We start from the raw sequence: 10092 nt of genomic DNA, 5'->3' as shown, positions 1-10092 counted from the left end.
ACCGAGCTAACATTTAAGCAGCGTGCTGAAGATCACTCTGTGGCCCTCTTTTATTTCACCACAGAGGTACAAGAACACAGATAAGTTAGTTCTTATGTTTTCTCAAACTTTTCAAAATCTTATAAAAGTTTCAAAAAATATTTGGTTAAGAGTTAAAGTTAGAAATTTCTTAGATTTTACTTTAACCCTTGTCCTTTTTTATTTTGAAACCAGCAGTCCTACCTGGAATAAACTCAGAGCATTGTGGTTCCCAGTCAAAGGATGACCTTGTAACTGTATACAGCTACACCAAAGACAGTATCAGTTCAAATGTTCCCACAATGACAAGCTGACGTACTAGAGATGTGAGCTTCAACCTTTCCTACTTTTGGCAGCTTAGCCATTTTTCAGTACCATAGAGAAAAATTCAAGCTCACTGACAAATAATCATCCTGCTTTTCTTAATTACCTGCTTTTTTATTCTTAAGAAGGAATTTACAGTCCCTAGAAGTCCAAGGTTAAAACCCATTATGGTAGGCAAACATCTCTACATCATCCTTCAGTCCTTTCCCATGCACAATTTTCACTTGCCTTTCTGATGTAAATGAGAGTTCTGCTTGATGTGGTTTTTGGATTCAGTTGACCTCCTGTTTCCTTTTTTTTTTTTTTTAATTGGAGAAGATGCTTGCTCACAGCTTGTTTCCAGACAGTGGCTGAATTCGTCTCTTCTTTCCAAGGCAAATACTTCCCTAAAGTCTGGAACAGGAAAGCCTACTGACAGATGCGTGTAAAAGCATTCTCCTCTCAAAAACATAGCAAATCAAAATTATACAGGAACATATATTCACCTAGGTTCACTCCACCTTCAAAATATTCTGTTTTGCTTTTGATTTACTCTCAAGTAACATAAAATTACAATTACATTTATCCTGAAAAGCAACTGAACAATGAGTCAGTGAAGTAGACTGAACTGCCCCATGACATTTATTCCATGTTTTTCTCTAGTTTTAAATCTAATACAGTCTTCAGCACAACAATCTCTTCCCAGCCTTCTTTTAAGAGCAAAACCTGAGATTTTTCTATGGCTAAGGAATGTTACTTTCACAGGAAAAAAAAGTAATAGGCATAATAGAGCATGAAATTTACCTGACTGTTCTTTTAGGGAACAAAGTTGTTGAGAAATATTAAAAGTATGACCTGTTCTAAAAGAGAGAGAGAGAGAGAGAGAGGTTGCTTATTTGTCTTTCTAGGAGGTATTACCAGGGAATCCAGTCAAAAGGAAGATACACTCAGCAGCAGTGAGTTAATGAATCCCACAGGGAAACAGGAAACAGACAAACTCCAAAGAACCTACCATCCTGAGAAATTTGTCCTAAGTAAATTTATCTCCCAAAGGATAAGGGAAACTTTTTTTAAAGACTTCCTCTTAACCTGTACACATAGGACATTTTTGTTGTCCTTTTTGATCACGCACAGACTTTTATATATATATACATTTATTACAAAGTATTAAGTTGTAAAAGTCCTTGCAAAGTTATTTGATTTCTGGATTTTAGACAATATCAGAAGTACAGAGTCAACATTTGACTCCTCGCTACAGAAAGAAGACCCACCTACCAGTCTTCAACTCATAATCTGCACATACTCTCTAAATTAAATATCCAAGTTTAGGATCAGCTCCTGAATAGAGCTGAGGCCAAGCTAGAACCACAGACTGGATGCAAAAGATGCTTGCTTTCATAGACATTGACATAACCATCCTGTTGATTCCTATTGACTTCTTATGAAGAAATAGCTATTTGCTCCCAGATAGCTTTCAGCTATCTGGTGTTAATTCTGCCTTCCAAGTGGGGCACACAGAATAAGGGCATTGCACAGTAGTTTTAGTAGTTTCCTATAGTGTCTCTGCTCTTAATGTTACATGTGGAGCCTAAACCGTTCCTTGCCCTCCTGTTTGAAAAGCCCACAGTCTGACAGCTGTCTCTAATTGTATGTGCAATTGTATGTCCAAAACTTGGTATGCTTCCAGAAGCAGTCCTAATACCACCTATTGATCTGGTCATTAATGTCCTAATTGCATGTGGTCATTTCAGGAAAGGGAGAGGTGATTTTGGGTGAGAATTTACATCTTCTTCAGTAAAATATATTTTACCAATTTTGTTCCCATTTAATGCCTAAGCACTCCAGCAAATATTCTCCCATGGGAACAGCCTCTGACTCACAAAAAGTCCAGGTGCCCTTCTCCATTAGCCGTCTGGGTTAACATGCTCTGTTCCCTATCTCTGAAGTGACTATCCGTAAGACAAACTCATCTGGAAAGCTATATACAGCTGTGGACAGAACAGCATTTCAAAGGTTTCTAAGGCTTTGTTGCAGACTGCTTTCTGTATTACTTTTTTGTAGCCATCAAGGTCATTCAAAGAAGCAAGGATGTAAGTATAATAATTTCTCTTAAGAGGTTGGTTATGTACTTTTCAAGTCTTTCAGGATGTCCCTTAAGATATGAGTAGAATTAAAAAAGTCCAGTGGGATGGTTTGAACTTTACCCCTGAGCTGAGCTCCATGGGGTTTATCTGGGTTAGAGAGCAATGCAGATGGTGGCCAAGCCAGCAACAGTTGGCTTGCAGCAGTTGCAAGGTGCATGACGTGCCACTGAGCGCCCTGTCTCAGCAGGCAAAGTAGTCGTGGGACATGCATCTACACGACCAAACTCAACCTAGGGTTTTGTGGGGATGTAGAGTGAGAAGTCAATGATTCCCTTTCTTTGCATTCCTGGACAACTGTTGCACAATTTGAGCTGTGGTGAAATTATCAGATTGACCTTTTCAGCCCGCTAAGTGGAATGAAGACCTTGAGTAAACCGCTGTCAGACTACTAAATCCCGCCACTGAGCAATGCTGAGATGGCTGGTTTCAGACAGCCCCAGGCAGAGACTCAGAAACTCTGTGTTAAATTTGCATGGGACTAGACAGAGATTCCTTCCAGAGGACTGTCATGGGATCAATAGCATAAAAATAGTTTAACCTTTCAATTTTCACCTGAACAAAATCCATTAAAACAGTCTGCTCTGGGACTTCATAGGCAAGTTGTGTTTTTCTCTCAGCTACAGAGCAACCTGCACAGTATACAGGCTCATAGATCCCCTTACAATATTAAGGCCTCTTAACTCACAGTCTGCTGTCACCTTTGGGATGACGGTTGCAGGGAGAATCACCTGAAGCGTAGTTATTCCGATGCCAGTCACTCAGCCAGACTTCAGCTTCCCTGGTCTGCTGGCTCCAGAAAACATTTCAAGAGACATTTCTGCTTATGACAGAAATCTGCTGTGGCAGCCCGCTGATTTGAGATCCATCCTGAATGTTTATTCATTGCAATGGTCAACATGAGTCTGATTCAGCTGCCTAAACAAAGGCACCAAAGGTACCTCCTTGCCTCCAGCTGCCACAGAAGAAAGGTGCAGGTCTCTCATGGGATGTGTGTCGTACCTGCCCGTCCTCTGTATAGGATACCAAAGGCATCCTGAATTCTCTAGTGCATCTCAAATGAGACTTATCAGTTACGTTTGGCCAACAGCTCTGTGTTTCTGCCATGACACCATAGCTAATTTCACTTCTAGCAAATGCTGTCAGTTCTTTCAGCACTTTTGCAACAGAAGAGCTGGTCTCCAGTCAGATCTTGAGCCCATAGCATTTCAGGCTATCAGCTATTAAAATATCTAAATTAATATTAAAGATGAAACCATGACAAAATCCTGGAGAATATGTTACAAAAAGGATACAGGAGAATATATGGAGCCAAACACACCCATTGTTTTATGATTTTGCTGTGTCCTTTCATGTTTCTTTACAGAGGGGGCACAGTTAGATGAACTCATACCCTCCCCTCCAAATGGAGCATTGGGCACAAAAGGTAGTGCTGGGGAGAATCTGGTCTTTACACCTCTTTGTGGGACTACAGAGTCCAGATCACAAGACTTTTCAGTGCTGTAGATGAGTCCAGTTTATACAAGGTGTGAGAAGCTGTATCCAGTTGCAACAGTTATTGTTTCAGCAAGAATTCCCCATATGTATATCCTGTTTTGGAAAGGAAAATCATCATGCGGATTTCCTTATCAACTCAAACTCTGATTGGAAAGACAGGAAAAAGACTTCTTTCATGGGAAATAGTCCAGCAAGATGATTTTTGTTGTGATATGAATTGAAAGACCTCTCTTATCAGACTAAGATTTTATCTTCCTACCACTGAAACCTCAGAAACCTTATCATACTTTTAGAAGTTTGTGTATTCTGAATGACACCAGAAAAGGTCTGTGGATTTACCCTATCTAATACCAGACTTGTAATTTAGGTCATCATAGCCTTCATTTAAAGGCATGGGAGAAGAAACAGAAAATTCATGCATGTCCTCATGTACTCTCCATAGCACCTTCAGCTGGCAAACTAGCCCACCTATTATCTGAGTCATCCACTGACTTGAGAGTCAAAGGCAATTACATTCCCAATACTGGATCTTCAGTTATTTGCCTAAAATTAGTTTAGAAAAATCTGGACTCTAAAATGTTTCAACGTGCTGGCTGGCTAAACTACTGTTGACTCTTACAGAATGAACTGCAATCTGCAGAGCAGAAAGCAGAGCTGGAAAAAACAGAAATATCTCTATTTCTTCTGTATAAGTAAAGGAAATAGTCAGATGAAGCACTGTTTCAAGTTCAGCAGTCGTAAAAGAGTTTTCCATTCTTGTAATCAACATCAATCTTAAAAGGAGTACCTTAATTAGAATCTCAAAATATATTTTTTTAAACTAAATTGCTTTGGGTATTGCCCAAAGCAGTTGAGCTAATCTGGTTTGCAATAATATCTCTTTGGTTAATTTTATCAGACTGACTGGCTGATCTCTCTTTGATTTGTTAATACTCTTTAACATTTTAGTAATCCATTTCTCTCTCTGTTCTTAATAATTGTTTCTTGTTGAGTATCCTTGTTTCTTATTATCTCTTGATCAGTTATGTTGCAAGGCATGTTTTCATGGTTTCTAAAAAAATGCCTGTATGTCAATGTTTGTGATCACTAGTTGTATGGTTGATACACAAATACGTCACTTTGTGTTCCCTAAGATTTCATAAACAAGCAAGAGGGGGAAAGGGAGGGTGATGAAGGCTTGCTCTCCGTCTGACATGAAGCTAGAATGCAGCTGGAGTTTGTAGCTGGACCCAGACATCGGGACATACCCTCACATTCCACAGCTTACGTTGCCTTATATGCTATTTAGTATAGCAGAAAGAAAGTCCAATAAGAAAACAGTTTAAATTTGTTTTTCTTGTGAGGCTTTCTGTAACCTACCTTTCCAAAGTGTAGCAATGGCTGATCCATCTTTTTCCAGAAGTAATGTTTAAATCTCTAAAATTTTGGCTGTCAGTTCAAATTTTGCCTAGATAGGACTCAGTCAGCACTTGTTTCTTTTGCTGCATTCATCCTAGACTACTCACTTTAAGATTATTAAAGGAAGTTGCAAGTTTAATCTGGTAGAAATCAAGAGCAAGTTTAAATTTATTTAAATGCTAGAATCAAAGATCCAGCCTGGTTGGTTGTTTACCTCTAAAATGACCTGGCAAAAGTACAGCTTCATGTTAATAACCAGTTTATGGGGAAACATATTTCTTCAAATAAATAGGTTACTATTCTCTTCATACCTTTTAGACTTTGTAAATTACCCAACATATTAGTTTCAAAAGTATACTAAAACATTAGATTATCTACTGTTAGCTACACTCATTTATCCTGAATTTATATTAGCGTCTATTACCAAACCACCATAGCTAAGTTACTAATATAACTTTGAAATTATGCTTTCGGAAACAAATTACTAAGCATCCAAGGCACTCCAACTTCATAAAGATAGTTTTCCTTTCCTTGCTAGTAAGTTAAATAAGTTTTTAAAATAGTAACTAGAGTCTTTCTGCTAGTAAGTTAACATCTATTTACGAGCATGTCCATAATTTGGTTCATTTTATCCAAATAAAGCAAACTTCTTAAACCTAAATTTTCCCTCACTGCATTTCTGCAAAGCAAAATAACCTTAGTAGCTTCATCAGAATTTTTATAGAGCTGTTGCTAAGTAAAAAAATTCTGAAGGTCTTGAATTTTTAACAGCTATTCCCAGGCTGTTCTTTAATATTAGGGGAAAGTCTGCTCCATGAGATGGATCACCCTGTCTTCACATATATCTAAAAATTGCATGGGGCTATATGGCCTACAGCCTAAGCATAAACATGTTAACTAATGTTCAGAAAAGAATAAGTAAATCCCAGTTTTCTATTTTTCTCAGAACATAGCAGAAGTAAAATTCTAGAAATTCATGAAGTCAAAAAGTATATACAAAAGTATAAATTTTAGAAGCAAAAGAAATCTGTGGCATAACTTCCTAAAACTGGGACAAGTTATGGGATCAGCTGACCCAGCAACTTAAAACAGCAGCCAAAAGTAGTTCCTACATATACATATATATATATATATATGTATATAAATCCTGGTGTAAGTGCAATGGAAAATTAGTAAGATAAGCTGCAGCTAGGAGCTTTCTATTAAGGTCTGAGGACTACACTAGGATATAGCTTCAGCTAAAGGTGAACTGGTGAAAATAACAGAGGCTGGTTAGCAAGATTCTTTAACTTTGAAATACAACTTTTTCTATTGTGGAGGTCAAGGAATGAGGCTGGTAAGAGTTGCTGGAAGACCTTCAGTGAAAATGACTGAGTGAGAGTTTGAGGGCTAAGGAGAATGAGTATATTTGATTTTACTTGCTCTTTGTTCACCCATAATAGAAGTAAATGGCCTTCTAACAGCAGAAATCAAAAGCATGGCTCCATCACCCCACTGTAGACAGACTTAACACCATAAGCTATGTCTACTTTCATATTTCACTACTTTGCATTGCATCAGGATGAGTAAAGAAACTGGAAAAACATCGTAACTGCCTGATTAAAAGATGTCTAAAGCTTTTATATACTATTTATCCATTTCAAGCTCTAATTAAAATATGGTGGGCACCTCTGGAGGGCAATTCATTCCACCATAAGAACAGACGCTCAAGACAGGTGTGATGAATTACTCTTTGGAGATACTTGTCTCTTTTCATTTCCTATGGAAAGAGCTTGTCTAGCGTAGGCAACACAGCCAATACATACATTGGTGGTTGAAATGAGTGAGTCCTGCCTGAAGGATATTGATTATTAGCTGCTAGTGATAGACTGAGATATGGTATGTATTTGGTTAAACTTCAAGCCAGATTAGTCTGAGATGCCTAACCTTTAGATGACTAATATTAGATAAAATAAGCTTTCCCTTTTTACAAAAAGGGGTTGTAAGTAATCTTCTAGCTTACTCCAAGCGTGAACGTTGTGAGCAGGAACTACTTGAAAATTTCGTCAAAATGTAGCTGACTAAATTTAGATTATACTTCATTGCTTTAAAATCATTATTCCCATAACTGTTTTGAATAGAGGGAGGTGCTAAGAGGCTTGTCAGGTCATCCCAAATTCAACAGTTACACATGGCACTTCGAGATTATTTCTGAGCGCTAAGTTGCAAACAGTTCTAGTCTCACACCACCTGTAAGTGGCTCTGAAAGAAAGAAGTGGAGATAGTCCATCTGTATATGACTACTTATTTTGTATGGGGCTTCAAATACCTGTGTCTGTATGGCTTTACACAGGCAAAAGGACGTAGCATTCACAAAGCTGATGATTCATTTCTGGTAAAACTTCACTAAGTGTCGTTCTTGTATTTCTGTTCTTTGGGGGTTTTTTAGTTAGTAATGGTGCTATAGCATTTTTTAAAAAGGAGAGCATCCAAAATTCAAAATTAAACTAATTGGCTAATAATCCATCTGCTCTATAGCTGCTCAGTAGTCAATAAATCATAAATTAAGAAGTTAGTTTAAAAAATATATAGAAATAGTATTTTTTCTGCTTGATGAACTGAATACTTTCTTTTTTTGTTTGTTTCCAAAACAAAGCCTATCTGTTGAATTGCAGTAGTTGTACAGGGCTGCAAGCTATCACATATAAACATATATACACATATATACACTTACACATATATATATATATATATAAAAGTATATATATATAACACATATGTACTTTTGTGGCTGTGTTTCTCATTAAAAAAAAGTGTAACAGATGTAATTATTCGGTTTTTAATATTGGTATTAGAAAGCATATTCTTTTAAGGAAAACAACTACTAAGTAACTTGATTGTAAAAATGAAAACATGTAGCTTTCTGGGGGTGTTTTTGTTGTTTGGGGTTTTTTTTGTACAGAACTAGTTTTTGAGTTACTATATAGTATACGAATGGAATTGCAAACTGGTCAATGGTAGAAGCATTCCTTGTGGTAGAAGTAAATTCTATTAAAGGATAAAACACATATACGGATACATCTTAAGAAGTACTTGTTAATCAGCTAGTTAATAACTTAGAGAAATAATATTTATTTAATGCGACCTACTTTTATATAAGAGCATAGCTAATCTACTTGATCTTTGGTTGTCTAGTCCTGCAGTCCTTTCTGTTACCTAAGGAGTGACATTAAAAAAATTGCAGAGTAATTATTGTTTTCATTGTGTTTGTACTTCTGATACTAGCACAAATTTAGCATTCTAGTTCTTTTCTTTTAAAAGCTCTCTAAGTACCAAGACAGTTGGGGGGGGGAGCGGAAATAATAAAAATCTTTGAATCTTGAGCCAGGGCTTTTAGAGTTCTTATTGGGATTTGTCTCTACGGTCAGTTAGTTTTAAAATGTTTAGTCCTGTAGTTCTTCCTAACATCTTTCATAAGTTCTGGAATGAAAAGTGTCTGGCTGCTTCAAGGTAATGTAAGTACTTCAAGAAAATAACTTTATGCAGGTGGGTCTGTGGCATTTGAGTCTTAAGTAAGAAATGTTGATGGATGCAGATATTTTTTTGAGTGTATGTATGTGTGAACCATCGTGCTTTGGTGTGAGCTTACTTTTCTTGTTTGTCATAGCTCCTTTTACTGTACTGTCATTTATTCCTTGTGATTTTTATCCATTTGCAGGAATTCTAGTTTTTACCTTCCTGAGCCACCCCTCTCTTGCAAAGGTTCTTGTTTATTCTGTCTTTGGGTGCTCCTCCCTCTAAAACAGAAGCTATTTTAAAAGAAATAGCAAAATCGAGGGCTGTTTAGTAGGTTGTAACTGGTGTTTGGGCACTTTCTCAAGAAGTCATATTTAGTTCAAAGACATCCAAATCAGTATGAATCTTTCCAAAGATTGATCCTATTACCTCTCTCCTTTCATAATTATTCTTTATCTTAAACCTCTTAATGACATTTGAAAAACACATGAATATATACATTAGAACTGAGCATGTGTTCCATTCATACTCAGAGTAACATTTCAGTCACTTGCTATAGCTGTTCTTGAGCAAGTCACTTAAATTTTGCTATAGCTACGACTCTGGTCCAAAGAGGGTTTTAGTATGTTCTAATAAGACAAATCGGTTTTTTAGGATATTGCCTAGATTTCTTCAATGTGGTTTTTGGTTCCCCCAAATAAAGCAGCTCTGTTCAAATGCAGAATGTTGCTTAGGTCTGCTTCTTCTCACACTATATGCTCTACTTCTTGAAAAGGTGTTTCTGTTTCTGTTTTTGACTCTCGGTGTATGAATTTCATTTAGTTCCTGCATGTATCTTTGTACTTTGCTAGCTCAGTTTGCTGTGATATCATTTTATTTTCTTGTCAGAGCTTATAATCTAAGATACAGATATGCTTGGGTAACTGAAGTCCACACTTTCCCTAAGTCTGATGGAGAATCCTGACAATTTTCTTCTGTTTATTAATTTCTGATTCATATTACAACCTGTTCCCAAATTAGAGATTTCACGGTCTTCCAAAAGCATATCTCTGACTGAACTCTCATTTATTTAGTAAATGCTCTAAAAAAATCTCCGTTAGGCTAATCATATGAATCTCGTAACTTTCAAAAGCAGCTTTCTTGAAAACATGACACTGTTCAAACAGGTTACCCTGTTCTTCTTCATGAGCAATTGAACTTGAATGCTTCAGATCATACAATTTGACATTAAAAAAAAAAT

Source organism: Falco naumanni, chromosome 2, assembly GCF_017639655.2.
Source record: "Falco naumanni isolate bFalNau1 chromosome 2, bFalNau1.pat, whole genome shotgun sequence".
NCBI classification, from domain to species: Eukaryota; Metazoa; Chordata; class Aves; order Falconiformes; family Falconidae; genus Falco; species Falco naumanni.
Note: the sequence above shows the minus strand (reverse complement) of the source record.